Source organism: Heptranchias perlo, chromosome 16 (genome assembly GCF_035084215.1).
Source record: "Heptranchias perlo isolate sHepPer1 chromosome 16, sHepPer1.hap1, whole genome shotgun sequence".
Taxonomy (NCBI): domain Eukaryota; kingdom Metazoa; phylum Chordata; class Chondrichthyes; order Hexanchiformes; family Hexanchidae; genus Heptranchias; species Heptranchias perlo.
Window position 1 is genome coordinate 37730602 of NC_090340.1, and position 23789 is coordinate 37754390.

At 39.5% G+C, this 23789-nt stretch overlaps 1 protein-coding gene across 1 annotated transcript in view; it reads left to right on the plus strand.

Annotated features, from left to right (window-relative positions):
* znf536 (zinc finger protein 536) overlaps positions 1 to 23789 on the plus strand; it is a 238512-nt gene that overhangs the window by 211192 nt on the left and 3531 nt on the right. The gene's annotated exons all lie outside the window — the stretch shown is intronic.

Consider the following 23789-nt stretch of genomic DNA (forward strand, 5'->3'; position numbering starts at 1 on the left):
TGTTTTTTTTACAGCTTGTAGCAATTATCATTTCAGCAGCAAGTATTATGAGATCAAATAGAAATCGAATGCCATTTCCTAATGTTAATACTGTGTTATATTTAAGCTGTCATGACAGGGTATACAGGCTGTGGGAAAGGACTGGAAAAATAATGAGTGAAGGCTTTTAAAGGAGACATTGAGCAGTGTCTGGCAGAGGTTTACTACTCATTAGCAATCCATTGAGAATGATGGGAGAATCCCTTCAGTACAAAGGGCTAGGACCAGGTGATTATCTCAAGTGTGATACAGAAATTGAATAGGATGTATTCATTCAAAACTAAAAGAACAGTTTGGATGACTTGAACATTCAAACTTTGGAAACAATAGCAGTTTTAGCAGCAGCACAGCAGAGGGCTGTGAGTTCAACACCTAGTAAAGACTGTGGTTCAGATCTGCCTGCTGTTATTGGGTGCCTTTTGCTGGGACTTGGGTGGCTCACTCAATGAAACATGGCATGGTAGCAAAACACTTTGAGGGTAATTTTAACCTAACTCACCCTGCTGGAAACCCACAGGATCGGGTGGAACTCCAATTTTACACACCGTCCAATATTCAATGGAGAGTAAAATCGGGCGGGGTGTAAAGCCGGCATTCCAAGCTAACCTCGTTAGTTTCCTGACAGGTGGGTTAAGTTAAAATTGCCCCTTTTATATCTGGGATGGGAGGAAAAAATGGTGCAGAGCCCACTCTTGGAAAATGCAACTCCTGTCCGCCAGTCATGACAGCCATGGAGGCATACAGTTCAGACCATCTTCCCCTCCTGGCCAAAAGTGGAAAGAATGGGGGTAAATATATGTAACCATATGTAAACCTCATTAAATTCTATTTAAAGCCCAAGTGAGAAACTGTTTAAGACCTCTCAATAGTTCTATTCCTGCATGTAGCATAAATTATGAATACACCACTTGTAAGTATGTATGCACTGCACAGTGATGGGATAAATCAAGGATTTAATAATGTATGTTCACTTCAATGAGATTTCTTTAAGCTGGAGTTTGCTCTGGGTGAACATAGATTAAATAGGAAAACCCAACTTTGGTTTGATTCATTAACAAAATTCCAATTTCTTTAATAAAGCTTGCATTTTAGAAAGTTTCTTTTTGGTTTAATTACAGTTAGCAATTCTCCATTCATTCGCTGTCTTGCTTATTTAAGAATTCTCACACATAAGGGTGTACAGGCGGCAAGGAATCTATACTGTCTCTTGAGACTAATGCCACCAGAAAATGCATTCCCATACATTTTCAAACAAGGTTTCTTTCTGATCTGTTTTGAGCCCATGTTATGTTTACCCTGTGAATTAATGCAATATTTGGTACTTTTTAAAAGAAAGCTAGAGAATTTTAAGATACTGAATACTATTTTAGGTCAACAAAGAAGAAACTTGTTTGTTTATAACCACAACAAATCTCACTATTAATTATATTACTATTAATTATTACATTTTCCCCTTACAGTATATATTTTAAAATAGCTGTTTTACTGCAACTAGTACAAAAAATAAATACTAACTACCATATATGGTTTCAGCTGCTGAGTTACACACATAACCAGAACCATGAGGTATCATGCTAAGTGCATAAAATTACTTCCCACAGTAAAAGTTTACAAAGTGGCTTCTTCTTTTCTGGAAACATTCAGTTTTTCTCAACAAAATGAGAGATGAATTAGCATTTCAAATTTCTTTGAATAAAAATACTTGAAATTCCATTCTGTAAATATCACACAAGTAAAAGGCCAAGAAACACTAGGCTGAAGCAAGTCACTTTCTTTTCAGTGGCAGCTTTTCAAATCCATCACAGGATGCTCAAAATTAGCTTGAGTGTGTGTTTTGTTTTTCAAATTCGCAGGGAATAATGTCTCTGCTTCAGCAAACTTCGGAAAACATTCCTCCATGAATACTTTCCTTAAAATAACTAGGTTATCTGGAGCGCTGACAATGCCACACCTAAATGATTCAGCTCTGTTGAAGTGTTTGCCTTCATGGCTAAATTATAAAACCGGTCATTTGAGTTTTTATATTTTTATTATGATCCTTAAGCCGTTCAAACAAGTGAATAAGTTAGCAAGAAGAGGGGTCAAATTTGTGGGTGCTTTCTAGAAGTGATCGCCTCTTGTGATGTCCAAACCAAGAGCTAACAAAATTCAAATTATATCTGGGCAAGTGGATTGGGAGCAATGTCACCCAGGATTCAGACTATAAGCAATTGACATGATAGACATTTGGAGCATGATAGACAGCTGCAAATGTCTATCATGTCAACTATGGTAAATAGTTAGCTATACATTTTCCATTAAGTTTGGTTTAGGGAGAGGTCTTAGTTAAACTTTTTTTACAAAGATACTGCGAAAACATTCTATTAACAGCATGTTTGTTAGGAAAATGTTTTTTTTCTATGTATTAGTAAGACACCTAGTGGTCAAATAGTGCAGTGTAATTTGAATATTGAATGACACAATTCCAAAAAGCTGTTCAGAAAACAGAGTGACAGAGAAAAAGCCTATATTTTAAAATTGATTATTGCAAAGTTTCATTATGTAAGCAATAACCCAAATATTCTGTTCTTGTTAGTAATATGGCACACCATACATTCACAACATTACAAAGAACATGTGTTCACAATTTAGTAACTGAAAAAATGGGCACATATTTAATAACACTTTTAAATTTCGGAATTAAAACTTTAAACTCGTACAGATTGAAATGCAAAAAGAAATCAACAAGTCACCAGCTGAAATTTTTAGTTACGTGTATTCCAAATCATTAACAGTTTAATAATAGTCATTGCAAACAGCATAATGCAATTTCTCACCAGAATGTATTATAAAATATTAAAATTATTGCAATTAAAAGCAATATCAACCAAAAAACACTGAAATTGCAATTTCTTCTTAATTTCAGCTCCACTTTGCATGTTCCATAGTTTTATATGATAAATATGTATTTAAAAGTGTGACTAATTACCAGTTACAAAACACATCTCTGTTACAGAAAAATAAAAATACCTCATTACCAAAGGTCCTAATCAACCTCCAACATTATCAAAAACACTTTTCAAGTGATGCTTCAATTCTACAAATATGGAGCTTATGGTGATTTTTGGAGTTGAGAAACGCAGCTCAGTGTCACACTAATTTATCAGGTTACATTCCTCCATCTGTAGAGCTCACATTTTGTTTTGTAAGTATTACGAATAGCTCCAGCCACATTACCTTCCTTTTATAGAAATTATGTCATCTTCTTGGATACTTAACAACTGTTTGTACATGTGGTTGACATGATGAAGTTTTCAAGCATTGATGATACCATTGCATTCTGATCCTCTGTGTTGGGCTAATTTAAAAGAGTATTTTATAAATGAAACTAATTGGTTTGAATGCATTGTGGAATAGGTTATAATAATAAATGTCTCCTGGAGTGGGTAATAGCAGCTTTGTAAAGCAGGCTATTCATTGTTGTTTTGGTAACTGAGTCTACCACCCTCAAACTCCTTAAATCAACTTCAAGCCATTGGTAATTTAATTACAACTGTTCTTTGATAGATTGGGCCAAAATTTCCTCTATCCAACTTACGTCGAAATTACGCTGAAATTTACACCGGTTTTTATGCCGGTACAGCAATTTACGCCAAAAATTTCCTGAGAATCTTATTAGCATATGCCATAATAACAAAACCGGCATGAACCAGCAGAAATTGTTCATAAATTGTTGAAGCTTTTCTCTTTTTAATGTAACAGATTCTGATGCCATAAAAAAAGCATTCAAAGATATAGAAAATACAGCGCAAGGAGAAATAAAGAAAAACGTTAAAAAGTTTTGCTATAAAAAAACAGAAATAGCGACTTTGGGTCCTGCTGCACCTAAATTCTGGGCATAAATTTATGGCCATTCAGAACTGTTGTACATGCAGGAAACTCGCATTCTCTGGTCTTTTACATGGGGGATCGGGTGACACTATATTCATGAGCTAAGTGGGATTTCGGTGGATGTAACACGGGGACGGCGTAAATGATTGAGGAAATTCATGAGTAGCAAAGTTCTGGCGTAAAACCAGCGTAAGTCTTGTGTACAAATTTCCTTGGACAACCTGGCGCAATGTGGCTCTTACATTGTTATTGCGCCAAAATTTTGAGGAAATTCCGGGTCACAGTGTTCTTTGTTAATAGATGGCTGTGAAGCCTATTACAGAGTGATTGTATTTCAGCTGATCTATATGTAGGACTCCTACTATCCAATTAGTATTTTTGTGTTAAATCAATCATTTGAATTTATTATGTTTAAATGAATTTTAGGCTTAACAGCAATTACTCTGGCCTCTCCTGCCCCACAAATTTGTCCTACGAGACCCTCCCGATGCCCCCCTCTCCACAACTTACCTGATTGCGGTTGAGCCTTCCTTTGATGCTGGCCGGCGGCCTCTGGTTGCCCGGACTTCCACTCCAAGCCGCCAGCCTGCTGCCACATTATGCCCGTTTTGGGTGGGCAGCTGAGGGGCAACATGCAGATGTGGCCGAGGGGTTAAAATACCCCAGGCCTCAAACTTAGGCTGCAAGTGCATTTTACATTTGCCCCCTCCTGCCCAAAACCCATTGGGGGTTAAAATCATGCCCACAGCTTTTTATAATTGTATTCTTAGGTGTTGTTCATAGGGAGGCCAGTGAAAGTCAGTGTGATCTCTGAGTGAAAACAGAGAATTATGGAAATACTCAGCACATCAGGCAGCATCTGTGGAGAAAGATACAGAATTAACGTTTCAGGTCGATGATCTTTCGTCAGAACTGGAAGAAGTTAAAGATTTAACAGTTTTTAAGCAAGTACAAAGCCAGATCTCTGAATGACTGTGCTTGTGATAGTGAGATGGCAGGGTTGTTGGGTTTTAGTTGGTAAAATGTGTGATGTTGGCGTATAAATTAAGTAAAGTGTATGTGATTGTAAAGATACATATTCCAGCCAATTTTTTTTTTATTTAAACGCTGTAATTCACAAGATCACATATTGGAAACAGTTGAGAAAGGCTATTTTACCCATCTTGGCTTAGTCATTCAGAAAGACCCTACAATGTCCCCATCAGGTCATCCAACTGCTACCTAAATTATTCCAATACTTTTACTGTAAAAAGCAAACCACCTTGTGTAGATCAGAATTAATATTAATCCAATGTATCTCTTCTAAAAAAAAATCACTCGATAATTGTTGACAAACATATAGTGCCATAGATTTCACTCCAGCGAAGTCCCTTTACATATCAGAGAGGGAGAAGAATTGCGCTGGTCACTGTGTTTAATGATACCTTAAATACATTCGAAAAAAGCATGTTCACAATGTCACTACACACAGCAACTAGAGCAATTCTTCGCCCAGAGTATTGTCACAGAATCTAGTCCAGCACAAGCCTGTATATAACATATATCAATGTCACAGAATCTAGTCCAGCACAAGCCTGTATATAACATATATCAATGTCACAGATTTCAGTCCAGTATAAGCCCATATATAACATATAGCAATGTCACAGATTTCAGACCAGTATAAGCCCATATACAACATATAGAAATGTCACCGATTTCAGTCCAGCAGCGGTAGCTACTACATCAGTCCAATTCTAGTAACTGAGCACATTTAAGACCCAAAGCTTTATTACAGACCATCAAACCCTACTGATAACAATTGTCTATCAGTAATGCAGAGTGTAATGAATTGCAAAAGCGCAAGGTCACATGTGTAAAAATGCACAAAGGATGCTGGCTGGATCACTCAGAGCAGGCACAAGTGAATGGGTAATAGTAGGGTCCTGTATTTTTTTCACATAAAGGCCAAGATTGTTGAAAGCATGAAACCTTCCCTAACCAACTGATACGTTTAGTGTAAAGCAAGTATCGTTTGAGTGTATGAAGCATAGTCATTCATATCGGTGAGTCAGCATCCCAGAACAAAAAATTCAAAGACTATCTTTGAAGTAGTCATAGACAGAAGTAGAGCATAGATACAATTAGGCCCATACAATCAGTGGGATTGTTATTGAGCGTACCATTGGCATCTTGAAGGATCACTTCAGATTTCTCAAGGATTGAGGGATATCTTATAGTACAGCAACCCAAGATCTCCAAGATCATTGTTATCTGTTGCATGTTCCACAACTTTGTTATTCAAAGAAGCCTAACCAAAGAGGAGGAGGAATTAAGGCCAGAGCAGGATATAGATACTCACTGGGTGGAAATATCAGTGCAGCCACAAATTTTGTATGCCAGACACTGATCCGAGATTCATTCAGCTAGGTACCTGAGCTGTCGCTTTAAGGAACCTGCTGTCCACCTATAACCAAAAAAACAGCCACTGTCTGCTGTACATCTAGCTTATTCTCCGCAATCAGAAACAAACTCTCTGAATAAAGTTCAAATGCAGGGCACTCAATTTATTAATCTATTTTGTGCTATGTGCCAGTGATGTTACTGTCTTTTCCTGCAGTGCTTTCCCTTAGTGCTGGTGAGTTGTCTGTAACTTCTAACCCCTAACCTGAAACTTCTTTTAGGGGGTGCTGGATGGTGCTGGGAATCAGCATTCCTCAGCATGTTCCAAGCACATCTAAGTGCAGCAATGAAGTCTCTGAAGGCCTGCTTCAAGGTTTTTCCCATCCATTCCTTCAGCACATTGCAGTCAAACAAGAGAGTTTCTTGTAGATTAAGAAGGCCTCGATAGTAGCAGTGTGGATGGGCTTAAGACCTGTGCCATTGAGGGCTCCAATGCAGATGTTCCTGCAATTGCACAAGCTCCATGGTAGGCTGCAGTGTAGACAGTTATTTCTCTACAACAACACAGATGTGGCTAGTGGACTCCTTCAAAATCTTAGCCAAACCCGTGCAGCCGTGGCTCAGTGGGCAGCACTTTCGTCTGAGTCAGAAGGTTGTGGGCGAATTTCCCACTTCAGCAACTTGAGCACAAAATCTAGGCTGACACTTCAGTGCACTACTAAGGGAGTGCTGCACTGTCGGAGGTCCCGTCTTTTGGATGAGACGTTAAACCGAGGCCCCGTCTGCCATCTCAGGTGGACGTAAAAGATCCCATGGCACTATTTCGAAGGAGAGCAGGAGATATTTATCCCTCAACCAACATCGCTTAAAAAAACAGATTATCTGGTCATTAGCACTTTGCTGTTTGTGGGACCTTGCTGTGCACAAATTGGCTGCCGCGTTTCCTAATTACAACAGTGACTACATTTCAAAAAGTAATTCATTGGCTGTAAAGCACTTTGGGATGTCCTGAGGTCATGAAAGATGCTGTATAAATGCAAATCTTTCAAGTCTTTATTTTAGAGAGACTGGCGACTCCAGTAGATGATGCTACTTAGGTAGCAATCTTCTTTTGTAGAAAGGCCCTGCCAGTTCTGAATCCATAGGCACTGCAGCTGAGGAAGAATCTGAGTTGTCCTCCCAACTGCAGGTTCCTGCTCATCCTCTGTTGCCACTGCTTAACATTGCATCATACCTATTACAGCATGGAAGGAGACCATTCACCATCTCAGACCTGTGCTTTTTCAATTGGAGCTCTCTACTCTGGTCCCAGTTCCTTGCCCTTTCCCCATGTCCTTTTATTTCTTCCTTTTCAAATGCTTATCCGATTGACTTTTAAATTATGTTATAGTCTGTGTCTCAATAGCAACTTGTAGTAAATCATTTCATGTTCTAATAACCCTCTGTGTGAGAACATTTCTAGCTTTCTGCTTCATTTCCAACTTGCTCCTCCTCGCCAGTGCACTGTGTCTTACTTGGTGCTCACTCTTCAGGCTCACTACGTATATTCTCCAGTGTGTGTATAGCTAATGCTTGCAAAAGTTGGTGAGAATGACACACAGTGCTGTAAGGTGCTGGCTTTCTTGGGGCCATTTGCAGTGCTGGCAGGCTTTTCTTTTCTGCCTACAAAAACAGAAGAGGAACATACGTCATAATGCTGGCTCAAAGAAACAGCTTCAGACAGTGATTGTATTACAAAAATAACTGTGTATGATGCTTTTGTGGTTGAATATGTGTCTTATTTTAGTGACCGAGTTATTTAGTGAATGAGTAGGGGGACAAGACATAACAATATAAGGAGGCCCTCTCTTCATCCCTCCCCCCACACTCCATCTTTGCTCCCCTGAAAAATTCGATCCAGGATAGCCTCTCAATGGTAGTTCCTTGGCCATCCTCCAGTTCAGGTGCATCCTCTTTGTTATGCGCTTCTTGTCTTGCAAGTTGAGATGCAGTTTTGAAATACTGCAAATTTAGGAAGCATATACAGTGATAGACATGTGTTCAATCTGCAGCCCATCCTGTGTGGCAGTAAATGAACACGTGTCATACTATTAGGTATGTCAATAGATTTCCTGTGTTAAGCCCCTTTAAGATTTCAGTGTGACAGTAGTTTCAATTGCAAGTTACAGCTTGTATTACTGCCATATTGCAGTGTGGCTATGAATGATAAGGATTCAAGTTTATCTCGTGGCAGGACTACAGAATATTGTATTGAATGATTTGGGTGAGGCAGCAGCAAATGAGTTATAGGTTATCAGGGAACAGTTTGTGACATGCATACTTGGGGCAGCTTCTTGCCATAGAAAACTGTTCCATAGCTTTATCTTGGCAACTTGCCATCTTCTTTTGGTTTTAGATCCAGATCCTCTGGGTGGTGCAGGCAACATTGACCCTATCTGCGATCTCCTGCCAGGCTTGTACCAGTCACTTTAATGGAGGAAGTTCCTCTGTCCTATATGGACTGCTGTCTGTTCCTACAATTCTTGGATCTGCAATGCCAACATTACATCGTCAAATCAGGTGCTGTGGGGCAGCAAACCGCTATTTTGTGCCAATTTGTCAGCACAAGCCTGCTGTCAATCAAACTGAGAACATCAAACAGGGATTAACAGGCAGACGAGCCCACTCCTGAAAATACCCCATAATGGACTTTTAACCATCAATTTGAACATCCACAGCAATTTCCAGGCTGTTACCAAATAAACTTGTGATTAGTCTTTCCATAGCAACACATAATAAAATTGGCAGAAACCTTACCTGAAACAATCTAATATGTTATGAGTATTATGAGAGGAACAGTGAGTACTCAGAGGTAAATGCTCCTCCATTTTATTGAGATATGTTTTATACATTGAGGACTAGATAAGTACATGATTGTTTTACTGTCATTTACAATTACAATGTGGGAAAAGGATAAACTCTACATTTGTGTTTTCAAAACTTTCCTGAAAAACGGTTTTGCCTAAATCAATTGCAACCATAATACTTTTCACTTACAATGCATTAAATGAAATGATTTGTGTTAGCTAAAACAAAAAATCTCTCAATGCTGTAACCTGATAAGACTTGTGACACTTTTCGGGGACATCTCCTATGGGAGAGTGTACAAAGTTCCAGTTTCCATTAAAATTCTATTCATTTATAACACCCGTGAGGTCTAGTATTTGTACAACTAAACATCATGGGTTAGATGTTATTCTGGAAAGTCACCACTTCACAGCACCAGGACAATCAGATGTGAATGTGCAAACCAAATACCATTCTTTAGTTTCTCCCTACTTTCATCAATTCAGGATTTCTGTACTGTTCCACTGTGGTATTAACACACTGTCCCATGCACTGCCAATAGAATAACAACATTTAGGCATTTCATGGGCAATGGGCCATTGCTGCTAATTGTCCTATTTTACCCCCAGTGTCACGTGAGGACAGGGGAGGACATACAGTTTTTGGTTTTCTTCAAACCAGTCCTTTAAAAAAATCCTGAGCTCAGTTATAGTGCTACAATTGGTCTCAGCATTCTTGGGCTAGCAAAGTGGGGTAAAAATCAGCAAGGGTTTCTGCTGATGATTATTAACCAGCGACTTCTACTGGAAAGTGTGCATATGTGCACAAGAGTGGAGGACAAGTTCAGGCTCGGCTATGATGTCCCCATGGTCGAATAACCCATTGAAGCTCACTGTCTAGCCTCACACGTAATGAATGGCCAGTTGGAACGAGGTAATGGAGTGCTGTCAGTGACCATGGAACTGTACCTCAGCATATGCCAACGTCCCAGTATACTCCATGGTGCTACAAAATGCCCCTAGCAATTGGCACATTAGTATATGTTAAAATTTTAGCTTTTTATCTCTTAAACCTGTTGCAGTTAAATGACATTAACGTAACATCTTATCTTGTCTTGTTTGATAGAATGAATTTAGAAATAAACCCTCCGAGGTGAAATAGCCTACTAACACTTAGGGCTCAATTCTAACTCCCCCTGCCTGGCGGAAATCAGGCAGAGGGACAGTCAAAATGCAGCGGAGGGATTTATCAACTCCTTTCCAGCCCTGGTCTGGCTGACTGATATTTTAAATTGCAGGCAGCAAGGATATTCGCCCTAAGCCAACGGGGTCCCCTATAAATAGGCAGATCAGGGTCCGATGATGTCATTGACCTTGTGAAACACTTGGAGATGTTTCAATGTGATAAGACACTATATAAACACAAGTATTATTTATTTTTAACTTGAGAAACATTTTGGAAATTATAGATGTTTTAGATTAGAGCATGTGCAATGCTCACTGCTGCTATAGGTTAACGGAACTCTCCCATCTGTGTTTCTTTGCTGATCCACATTGGTACTCCTGGTGAGATACCACTGTGCCAGGTCAACACAGAGTACAATATTTTTGTTATCATGCAGTTTATGCTACTGCAATGTAATATACTCTGGGCAATTTTGAAGGAAGGAGCCGGTTCTCTCTGTTACAATCATTGTATAAGAGGCATATGGAGCCATTGATCGAACGTTTTACTCTCTGACAGCATATAAATAAATAAATAGATTTTAGGCATATTCAGTGGATTTCATTCTATTCCTCCGCACCAATTGAAAAAAAGCTTTAATGTAATTTTACATGTGCCAAATGCATTTTCAGGAGATGCACATCAGTTAGATGCTGACTTTAATGTGAATGCGACCTGGGCATCATAATTGAATGTCTTAGTAACTTAATGGACTTGTGATTTATGTTTAGTGCCATAAGATTCACAACATGATCAATATTTAGTCAGCCAGTTGATAGACAGACAGAAAAAATCTGTCTCATCCTATCACCCTGTTTTTTTAGACCTTAAAGCCACTAAGATATGCTGATGAGGTCACACAAAAAACAGATTGGCAGATCTTAGAGTATAGCCCCGTGGAAACAAATAACAATTTACAAAAGAGTTTCCAGTTGCAGTAATTGTTTCTTTGTTGCATATATTGAGCCAGAATTTGCTGGCAAAATAACGGCGAGTTTAATGCGCATGCCGTCATTAGTATGTAAAAAAACAGCAATTTATGGCGAGGAAGAGCTACGCCATGAGTTGCGAATCGCCATAAAACGCTGGACAATTTGGACCGCTCCACTGTTAGCCCCGCAAAACGGGAGCTCACCGTCAATCTCCCTATGAGTTTCAAGAAATTGCTGTATTTACTTTGTTAAAACAAATTAAACTCACCGCAGAAAGTTAGGGCTGCTACTTAATGATTTAAAGACCCTTTTAATGATGGGATTCATGTTCCTGCAATGCCACTCAACCTCTTTGCTCAGAAAGGGAACAATTGAAACTGTTGCGTCTCATTCCTGCAGGTAATAAATTGTTCTTAGAGATTTTTTAAATTTTAAGTGTACATTTAAAAAAAATTATTACTTTTCCTTCCTGTCTCTTTTTTCTGTCTCTTTTTTTCTCTCTCTTAATCCAATCTTTCTTTCCCTCTCTTTATTTCTTTTTCTGCATCTATTTTGACTCTAATTAACCCTATTTCCATCTCCTTCGTTTCTCTGTTTCTTTCCCTATCCTTAAACCTCATTGGTTAAGGAGATTAGACTGTTGGTCCCATCGTTCACCACAGTCCCAGATGCCCAGTTATCAGCTCGCGCTGCCAGCAATTTGCGAGGTGAGTTTGAGGAAAAAGATCTAACAAATGGGGCATGCCATGAGATGCCCCACTCCAGCAAATTCTGGGCCAATATCTGACAGCTAATTGAAGAGTTAACAATACACTTTCACAATTAAATCGCTAGTTCAATGGGAGCAAAACTCTGATGGTTGCTGACTTACAGAATTAGTTCATGCTTATGTGAGGTGTGAGGTATTAGGCTGAAGGCAAGTGTCCAAATAAAGATATCACAGAGCAACTGCAAACTTCATCCTTTGTCGTTTCTTATATCTAGCCAGCATGACAGTCTGTCCCAACATATGATACTGTGGTGCTGAACAAGAGACTTCAGTCCAAAAACCCATCCATTTAATTTCCACACACTGCATTTATTAAAAGTAATTTGTGGTAATTTAGAGTATGATTGCAAAGGAGATTTTTTCTCCCCCTGTTCTGGGGTTTTACTTGTTAATGCAAACCAACTGCGCTCATTTTATATGCAACTTTTACACATACCAAGGTTTTAAGGAATTACTTGCTACGAAACTATCAAACACTCAAAACTTCTGCATCGGTTGTCACTGGCTGTCACCGGTTGTCACCGGCTGTGTGGTAAGTCATTGACTTTGAGCTTGTTTTCAAAATACACCTCTGGATCAAATCAGTGACAATGTGAACCTTTCGAAGAGGAAAACAGAGATAGTGGTCAACAGGGAATGAGTTAACAGAAGCTAGTTTAAATTTATGGTGGAATTGTGTTGCAATATAAATTGGTATAAGAAGGAGTAGCTAGCAGATCATAGCTGTTAAAATGATGGTAAATCCTTCAGTGACCAGAGGGCAGTCATAAGATAAAAAGGCACCTTTCTCTTGCTACATATGAAGGGCACTGAGTCAGTGACAGTGGCGAAATTAGATGTAGCTAGTAGCTATCATAATTTTTATGGCACCAGCTTGTTCCTTACTAGAAATGTGGGCTAAGTGAGTTACATATGATGAATTCTGCAGGAAAGTGTCCAATTCACTGGTGAAGCAGTGTTATTACACTGTCTTCTTTTACAAATGCCTGTTGACAGCAAGCAGAAGTTTACTGAGGTGGAAAAATATAAGTATGTTTTTAAAAAAGTTTAGTTGCCAATTCCCCTGATCCTCCAACTACAGTGTTTAGTATATCATTGTTTTGTGGTGAATAGGCACAATGTGATGAACTATTCTGAGGTTAGAAAAATTAATGTGCTATTTATGCTTATCGAAAACAATTGCTATTCGAGTTCCAAGACTTTCACCTCCACTCTATCCCTTATGTCAGTGCCACTATGAAAATGAGCTTTCCTTGGAATGAATGCTTTGATTGACATCTACAAATCACTCCACAGAGGTTCTTGGCTGATGGCAGTTTTTAAAATATGCAATGTAAGGTCATTTTTGTAAATAATATTTGCAATAGGGTGTCATTAATTATGATGGAAAACTTACCCAGCTGCTTGTTGCCTAGGACACTGAGGGCAACTTACTATTCCTGTTGATTCTTGACACTGTTATGCTCAGATTTAAGTGATCTTGTATTTGCACAATTAGTTTTGAAGGTGTCTTTAGGAAAATTAAATCTAGTAAAAAGTTGAGTTCAGAGCTGATTAAAAGGACTGGAGAAGATACCCATTTCTATACTGAGAAACTAAATCTGCACTGCTGGTATTCCATAAGAGGTTCCTGTGTATAAAAAAGCACTTGGTGAAAATGGGAGGCCCTGTCTTAAGCACTGCTAGCCACCTCTAATTCAGAGGGATTCCATTTAAACTCTGGAGGTTTTAAATGAGCTGGGTGGCAAGGGGTTCACAGATGAAAAATCCAGCCATGGTGTTCAGTGAGTTCTTGCAACAGAGAATATTCTGTGATTACACTTGGAGACTGTGACAAAAGTACCACATTAAGTAGAAATGGTATGCTCATAGTATGCAAAACTAACAGGAGTATTTGGAAGACTGTACTGTTCCTGACTTTGTATTTGCTGCTGCATGTGTTTAGCTCTCAGCTTCTAGTGTGACAACATTACCCACTGGTACTTTTCCTTATACTCTGAAAATTGTTTTCATCTTAAGCTGCTTATTATAGCTGTATATCTGGAAACCTTATTAGTTAATGTAACAACCTTGTACTTTCAGGCTTTTTTGTTGAATGTAACCCTGCTTAATTATTCAAATGGCAAAAAGAGAGACATTGTAATCGCAGTTGGAATTTTGTTATTTAACCATGTACAAATCCTACCTTTTTGGTAGAGTTATCTGAGATTGAGTTATCTGAAGAACTCATCCTCTACAAAGTTACAACATAATATGCATTACAAAAAGTATGTAATTTGCATTACAAACATGGAACATCACAGTCTATTAATACAACCAATGGTTATTGTTCGTAATTAGTTCACCATAAAATCTATAATTCCCTGCAGCAAATTTTAATTATTCATATAAACCTACGGACCCACTGGGTCAGTCAGCTCTAGGTTTTATCTTATAAAGTCCTTGGTGGAATTTTCATCTGAGTGCAAGGACATGTTTGTAACTGGTACATGAGAAGACCCTTTTCTCCCTCCAATTGGTGAGGGTACGCAGTCACAAATCACATAGTCTATTTGCCCAGATTTTGCCTGTGCAATTCAGGCCTTCCAGTGCTCATTTTAATGTTGAAAGGAGCTTCACCCAATTAAATTGTTCCCCATCCTTCTTTCTTCATTTGTGGACAAACCAAAGGTGGCAGTTACATTTGCCTGTTTCTGGATTTTTTTTTGTTTAAAAATAAGTAAGTAAAATGGGCTCAACTTGCCAAAGCAATTCCCTGACAGCTGCGTCCGATCTTTACGTTATTAATTCATAAATTATCTTTGAGAAGATAGGACTGCTACCCAAGGAGAGTATCCTGCTTCCTGCAACGTACTGTGATCACAATGGTTGTGTGCTCATTCATTTGCCTGTATTACATTTTTTAAAATAAGATTGAAATGTCAAATATGACTGCTGGTAGCACAGTGGCACAACACGTCAGTGTCCTGTGCAATGGCAGGGCATGAGTTTTTTCCAGAGTTTCCAGCACAGTGGTTCCTGGTTGTGACGACAGGTTCCAGGTCACCTTTGAGAGGAGGCAAGGAACCTCCTCAGAAGGAGGATGGAAGGAAAAGTAGTTGAGTGATCCAACCCAACTTTTCTTGTTGACAGTTTAAAAGTGGCCTAAAATCAGGTTCTATGCCCTTCGCATCTGTCAGTTCACAATATGAGCAACTAATTCAGATGGGAGGTATAAATAAAATATGTCAAAATTCACACATAGCTCATTTGTGAATGGGACGTTTTGTGTGAGGATGCAAACTCCTTTAATGTGTTACTCCCCTGTAAAATAATCAAATCTATGTGTGTGTTGTGTTTATAATACATACAATAATGAATATACAGGTAACATACCAGACTATTATTGAGTAAAACTCTCTCTTCCTGCATTTCGCCTGAGACACCCATTTTTTCCTGTAAAACCCCTCCTACTAGTCATGTGATGAAAAACATCAAGTCCATATTGAAGCTGTAATGGAAGGTACAAACCCAAAAGACAAATTCAAAAGAGAAAAGCTCACAAGTGGAACAACAAAAATCATAAAATTAAAATAAAATAAAAGATGCCTGGCAGTGTTGCACCATGTATCGTACTCGCAGAGCTCTGTTATCTCTATAGAAAATACCCAAGTAGGAAATGGTCTGCATGTGTACCAGTTACAAACATAATGTTATTGTCATCAGAATTTTTACTTTGTCTATCATATGCCATAATAGTGCATAGCTGTATATTTCATAATATGGTAGTGTCCTGGTACCTGATGCGATATTTTGTACCAGTTTATATCATGGTGCCATTATCAAACTGAGGAGCTCACTCTTGTCTGTACTATTGCTAAGCACCAGTTTACAGCTTATAGGAAGAAGGCAGTTAAGGGGAGTGATATTCTAGGGGCAATGCTTTTGAATCAAAGTACTCCCTCCCTCCTCCCCCCTTTACACAGGAAGGATTTTTTTTAAAGTTAAATTTGTTGTGACTCTGGAATTCTACTCAAGGGTCTCCTCTTTGGTGGCATCAATTCCAGAGAGCAGGAGGGCTGCTTCAGAGCCACATGACCCCAGGAAATGAACTACAAGTTGGGAAATCTGCATTCCCAGTCTGGAGTATGGGATCCTCGAATTGGGCAGATCCAAAGTGGCTTCAGGCTGAGTTTGGAGTCACACCCCCACTGTTTACAAAGGAACCACCCTGGGATGTTCCCGTAATTGTTAACAGCCGAGCAGCCCCTCGGAGGGAGGGGCATCTCTATTGAATGGCACTGATGATTTTTTTTAAAAGGCAAAGAAATTTATTGTAATATTGTAATTTTCTTTTGTAAAATGGAAGAGTAATTTGAACAAAAAGTACTCCCACTAAACTGACCGTCCCCTTTAACGGCAATGACACATATTGTAGCAGAGGATACACATCATATAAAATCTATCAATCGCAACTCCCTTCCAGCTATCTGTTATTCTGTGTATAATTTACAGAAACTTTCATCCATGGAGCAAAGAATATTAATGTTTGGAGCATAAGTGGGTGTGAACCATGTGTCACAAAAAACTGAATATTAGGTTGTGAGCAAATTTAATAATGAATTCTTAATAGTTGTGTACCCTATTATCAGACTTTGTTGTCTAGATGCTTGAACAATACTGTGATTAGCTCCTGTCAGAGGTTTCATTTTCTTCCTTGGCAATTTTCTCCTCTCCTCTTCTGTGGGGTACTGTTCCACATCCGTAAGTTGCCCCTTGGGACCACAGCTCAGGTGGCCACTATTCACGTGTGAGGCTTGAAGGTGAATGCCAGCAGATGGCATCACAGCCAAGTTACCGCCTGCCCTCACCTGACATTCACACCCACGCAATGCCAGCAGAAGTCATTGGACAGTGATCACGAGCTGGAACTTCAGGCCAGTTGTATCCTCTAAGCCCAGTGGTGCCAAGGTCAAATTTAGCACCCTGGCTATGATCAGCTAACAGCACAGTGATGGATCCTGGAATCACCCTGCTCTGCATGACTCAGCAACTCACTGGAAAAACCCATTGAGCCAGTGGGAGGGGCTTCACTGTCAGTTTACAATACTGAATGAAATAGATGGCAGTGAACTGGATTGAATGACACTGGACAATATATTTGTTGTAAACAATTTTACAACACCAAGTTATAGTCCAGCAATTTTATTTTAAATTCACAAGCTTTCAGAGGCTTCCTCCTTCCTCAGGTGAACGTTTGTTGGACACCTGAGGAAGGAGGAAGCCTCCGAAAGCTTGTGAATTCAATATATTTGTTGGGGCAGAATCAGATAGAATAGTGTGAAACTTGTTACTTTTGCAGGAACGTTTGTGTTCTCCCCAAGTTGTCCAACTACTATTACATTTTATAGCAAATCCTATTTTCTATGCAAAAGATTAAGCAACTACATGGGTAAAGTGCAAAACCTCCTCTGAAAACTCCTATTACGCTCTGATCGTGGAATTAGTAGAAGCTGGAAAACAATTGCAGAGTCCTTTATAACAAGATGTTTGAAAGCCAGTGATACTGGCCTTTTTACATTTTCAAGTCTTCTCCTTTCTTAAGTATTTCCCCACTATCTGGCTCTGAGAGTTTCCCCTTTCATTTACTTCAACTTTCTTTACTTACCTTTGCGCTTTTCTCCTGATTTTACTGTTCTTTTTTGTTGCGTGTGTCCTTTGTTCAAACCTCGTCTCCTGTTACTTGTATTGTTCTCTCAGTCTAGACTGACAGCCTTCATGCCTTAACACCTGCTTTGCTTTTTGTCCTCTTAATCCTAATTAATTGGATGGACCATTTTAAGTAGATTAATAATGGCCTTGCTAAACCACAGAATTCTTTATAAGTCATGAAGCTACAGAATGGGGCACATTTGACGAACCTTAAATGTTTAAGCTGAAAATTATATACATTCGGTACCAGGCATGTGATGAACCTTATTCCAACTGTGTAAACAGTATTAACCCTACAGATGGTGACCCCTGGGTGAACTTGTCTCCTCACTCAATTATTCAGCTGTAGTTTTCATCAGCGCTGGAGCCGTCATTTCTTTCACTCCCACAAGGTGGCCCTAAAGACCATTTGTAAAAGAAGTTCACCTTTACAGTGAAACACAATGAAGATTGTGTCTGATCTGAAGTCAGAGCAAAAATTATCCGCAAATGTGTTGCAAATGTTTTATTATGTATTTTTGTATATTAGTGCACTGTATGGTGCATTCATCACCCATGGATGAATCTGAGGGCATGCTCCATCGCATTACATTTGTACCCTGACATAAAATAATGTCTTTTTAACTCCATTAGTGTCAACTCCCATCAGAAAGCATAGTGCCTGATACTAATAGTGTTAAAAAAGACTCACAGAAAAACCCTCATAAAATTACTGGTTAAATGTGGATCTCAAAATTCTGGAGAAATACAATGCTTTTCAAAGGTTATTGACCTGTGCAATATTTTGTGATTCATGTTATGCAGCTTGTGGGAGGATCTAGTGTGGGCGATGGTCTAGCGGTTATATACAATGTTATGCTTCTAATGACAGATGCCCTAAAATGAAATATAAGTCAATACACTTGCTTTAATACAATATCTAACTACAATATAGTAAAAAAAAGTGTTTTTTGCATACATAGACCTCACACTTTGTAGCAGATGAAAAACTATCTTAAAATGCTGCATATTTCTCAGTTGGATCCCAAAACTGACAAGTACATTCCAATTTGCAAAGTTCCCAGACCAGGCAACAATTAAACTCTGGATGACCTGAGGCTCTGTTTACTTAAGAATGACATTGTGGCCTTTAAGGGACACAGCTTTACCTTGCCTGTAGAATAGTTCATTTTCATTACATAGTGTGACATTTCTGATCTTATAAAACTGCGGTCTCGATTTTTACAGGAGGGGTGAACAGTGCGGGCGAGACCGTGGGCAACACACCCAAAGAGTTCGGGGATCTGGAGGCCCTGCTGATCTTAACGGCTGGGCCTCATTTAAATAAAAGTTCCTGGAGTCCCATCCGAAATCCGGCCAGTTTCTCTACCTGGCCAGCAGGTGGAAGCGGGAACTTGGCGACAGAGGGGACCCATGGGAACGAACCAGGGAAGTCAGTGGGCTCTGAAGGCAATTGGGGATCGGGAGCAGTGGGGGAGGCCCAGGGACTCCTTGTGAGGCGTGGGGGGATGGGGGGGGGGGCAGCACTCCTACTCCTTCTGAGCCACAAGGAGTTCTAAAAGTGGCACCTTTTTTAAACTTCCTGTGGCCTTTACTGACCAGTTGGCTCCTTCATTGTTCTGCTGCCAGGCAACAGACAATGCGGGACTCCCCCTGACGGCAAGTTAATATTACATCACAGCTCCGATGACATCATTAGGCTGTCACTTTGCAATGTTAAGTAGCCCCTTTCCCCCGCCTGCCTTTAATGGAAGCCTCGTCGATGGCCTGATTCGCTGTCATAAAGAATATGGTAGTCGGGAACGTGGCGGTTTGGAACCAGGAGCTAGAATTTTCACATTTTAACCCCTCCCATGCACTATTCCCGCTGGGCAAGGAGAGGTTAAATTCCAGGCTAGTGTATCAGCTGACTTACCACAAGTAGCACCACAGAAATTCCATTATTATATAGCAAAAAAAATTATTGGTAAGCTTCTGCTGCTTACGATTGTCCACATTCTCACAAGCATTGTTTTGGGGGGCAGGGCGGAAGTAGGGAGAGATCTTGAGAATGTCACTCTCTCTTCAAGGAAAATGATGGGAGGTCAAGTGCTGCCTTCCCATATTTTTAAATAAACCGTTTTTTGTGTGGGTGGGAGGGGCGATAATGTGAGAGGGGAAGAGCAAGAAAGTCAGCCCTATTCATGCACTTCTAAAAGCGCCGAGCAGATTCTTTAGTTTTTCCGCCTTAAAATGTAGTCAGCAGATCAAGTTCTGTGAGAAGAGACTGTCTATGGTTTCCTGTGTAATACTGAACGGAAAGTGTAATTTGCAGAAGCAGAGTGTTAGCGGCCTTTAAACCTGCAGATGGCGCTGTAAGAGAAAACACAGCCCCATCTGCAACCGAGCCGTGTGCTAGAGCAGGAAAACATAGTACTGCACCCACTTTACTTGGCACCGATCATGAATACTGACATTAAAACTACAGACCCAATATAGCACTGATAAAATTGTGAAAAAGTGTTCTTTGCAAGCAGCCTGGCACAATTGCATATTCTTCCAGCCTGTGAGTGAGATGACGGCTGAGCCTCTGTTTTTTGCCCTACTGAGATAATTGAGGATCATAATGGTGGGAAAGGACTGCAGTCATCACTCGCTGTCTGTCAGGTATCAGTACTCATCTCCGTGTCATCTGTCACCATTGAAGCACTGTGTCATCTTTACTCAGCCTTCAAAGCCGCTGTTTCTCATCCTGTTCATTATCTTGTGCACAGACCAGCCCCCCTTTTGTAAATGCATCTTTTTGTGACTCTCAATCTTCTGATTATGAATCGATGATCATGTGGTGTAAGAGAGATAGATGGCTTTTAGCTCCATCTTGTCTTCTCTAATTGTAAAATATTAGTTACATTAGACTCTGCTTTTTGATTAATGGAACTTATTTGGAGTGGCCTCTCCCAGCTTCCTCCTCCCCCCCCACCCCCAAAGTCCTCCACTGACTTTCGAGAATGGAGTGATTTCAATTAAAGCAGACAAATAAGCCCTTCAGCTTCGAGATAGCTAAGCTATATGTATTGAATCCACAGGGCCCACAAAGCTGCTGTTGATTTCTTATAGCAGAATTTTCAGTGACTGGATGGACGCGCATGATTTAGTGGTTGCAGGTATAAATAAAATATGGAATCTAATGAAGATCCAGTTTAAAAAATGATTACAGCTTTTTTTCTTCAGAACGGCATATAATATTGAGTGAAAACACAGTGTGCTAAGTTCTCACAATCAATCAGTTCAATTACAAAAGGTCTATTCACTGCCATGTGTCGAGGTTTATATGTTGCTTAGAAGAAGATAAAGTTAAACAGCTACAAACAATCGAGCTAAAATTCTTTTCATCAGTTTGAAAAGGCTTAAATTAGATCTGCCACTTAATGTTTAATTTGTACGATAACACTTTTTAAAGGAGGTTGGTAATAGTCTGTAACTGTGGTATGAGCGGTTCCAACAAGGCAGTTTCACATTTTGAGCTTTGCTGTTTTAATGAAAGTGCAGTTTAATATTCAAGGAGAAGATTTTTCTTCGTTGCAATTTCAAGAATTCACGAAATGACTGCGTTGCGCCTTTAAATACAGGTCATTGCTTTTAAGCAAATGGTGCATCGCATGTTAATGCCTTCATCTTCAGAGGTGCCTCCGACACAGGAGGGTGTTGTTCTGAAATTAATTTTTAATGAAAATATCATACAAAAAATGTATTGTTCACTGACCAAGATGTCTGCTGACAATATTAGCTGTGTCGTTATATCTTTCATAGGCTGAGCACGAGGAGAGGTTGCCTGCTCTTCCTCCCCCCCATTGTTGTGAAGGAAGAAACATTTATGTAGGTGTGTCAAATGCCCCAGTGCTTAACTGGTTAAATCAGTTTGATGTATAGCTGAGTACATAAAATGGACTAAAGCCTGCTGCATTTTTTTTTCTCGATAGTTTTTCCATGCTATCTTGAAGATAGAATTACTGTTTGTAAGCAGCTGAAAGTCATTAGTGGGTCTGCAGTCTGTCAGGTGCTGGTGAAAATCTGCTGAAGCTGAATGGGTTCCTTTGCAGAGTGCTGGGAATTTGTCATGTGCTGATGAGCAGTTATAATAATATACGAGCAAATCACAAGCATTCTGCAAATTAATCAAAATTTTTAAAAAATTTTTTTACTCATCTCTGGGAGAGAAGGGCTATGCAGCCCTGCATAGGTAAAGCAGTCTTTACTCACAGATGGTAGCACTGGCATCAGATGGAATTTATATAACAGTAATTCTGACTTCCTGCCAAAAGTAGCCTGAGAGACACAGGGGAAATTGTGTGAGGGCAGTCATGTGGTTTCGCAAAGGTTGTTGCGGTAAGTTTTAGGGAGAATCTTAAGACTTCTTTCTGCCTGCTCTTGTTGTTCTAGCCCGAAGGAACAAAATCCTACTCAGTCATGCCACAGGCCAAATTCAGTGGGTCGTTTTTTTTTTATGAATGTGTACTGAAACACTGTGTTTCACAGCTGTTTGAACTCTTGGCACAAAGAACCATATGACTTCATGTCCTCACTCTTCCCTTACAAGGATTGGAGGAGGGAAGGTTCAAAAGGTTGTTGCTCTACACGCCGCGGGGTGGAGGGGCTTGCTGCTCAGGAAGTGATACTTTGCTCATTCACTTTCACTGCTCTGTTTGTCTCGGTGCAGGGCATTTTGGGTAAAAAGAGGGAAACTTGAACTCCTGCAGAACACGACACATTAAAAACACTGGGGATACTGCAGTCACTATAAATACATTCAAAAATAATCGGAACAATTTACTTAACCAAACCACTACTGTTTTTTAAACTGTGCAGGACACACACACACACGCACACACAAAAAGCGAAGGAGTTGAAATAACAAAGCACTGTGACGGCTGCTTTATGGGGTCATATTACAAAAGGCCGCCCAGTTCTCAATGACATTTATGATTGAGAATTTCCTTAGACCGCAGGACCGCAGAATTTCAAAGCAATGCTGAGCTCAGAGATCGAGTAAATCCTATTCTGCAGAGTGTAAAATAGAGATGGCATGAGAATTTTTCTTTGTTGTTGCAATTTTCTATATATATGCAAGTAGAAATTTGTTTGGAATCCTACACAAAAGATTGGGGAGAAAAACTGTTTTGTCAATACATGACCTAAAAGACAAAAAGATTTGCCGAAGGTTTTCTTTTGAATTTTGAGAAGATGGAGAATCAGCTACGTTACATTAGAGAGTATCAGTAGACTGCAGTGTTTTGTATAATGTAAGGAGCTGCCCATTTGTTTTGGTTCACATGACTGCAGTGGAGTAAGTGGATTAGACTGAAACTTTACCATGCTTCATTGCAGCTGGTTGCAGACATCTGTCATTTCTCAGCTACGGCTTCAGTATCAGGCCACAAAAAAAAACAGCAAAGTCTGACACCTTTCATTTTGCACAGCCTCTTATAGAATAATGCAACGGAGAGACAACTTTACTTTGTATTTCAAAGAGGGCCTTTCACTCAGATCTACATCACCATGACATTAAAGGAAAGCAACTTCAAAATCCTAACTTGTATTTATTTTTTCTTTAGTTTGTTAAAAAGGGGTTTTTAGAATTTTTATACAATTAAAAAATATGATCGACATAAAATAGGCTGCAGGCAGAGACTGCTGACAATGACAAATATATGGGTGGAATGGTGCTGCTTTCTCCCATCATATGTCTGGAGTGTTCAGATAGAAATGAAGGCATTCTCCAAATATTGGGCAGCCTATCTTATATTGTTAATATGGCCACTGTTCAGTAAATACAATTCTGTATTGTTTGAAGTGTTGCTAGTTATGTGCTAAATTATCTGCAAAATATTTTTTCAATAAAAAACAGAGAGGGGCTGTGCCACTGTCAATGCCTCCATATAAATTTAAGAGGGGCAAAGAATATAGTTTGCTGGACGGTGAACAAAGTATCAAAAATGAATGTTGTGCAAATGTAACTTTTGATAGCCATCACTCACCCTTTGGTCTTGCCTTCATTATTTTTACATTGATTCTATTAA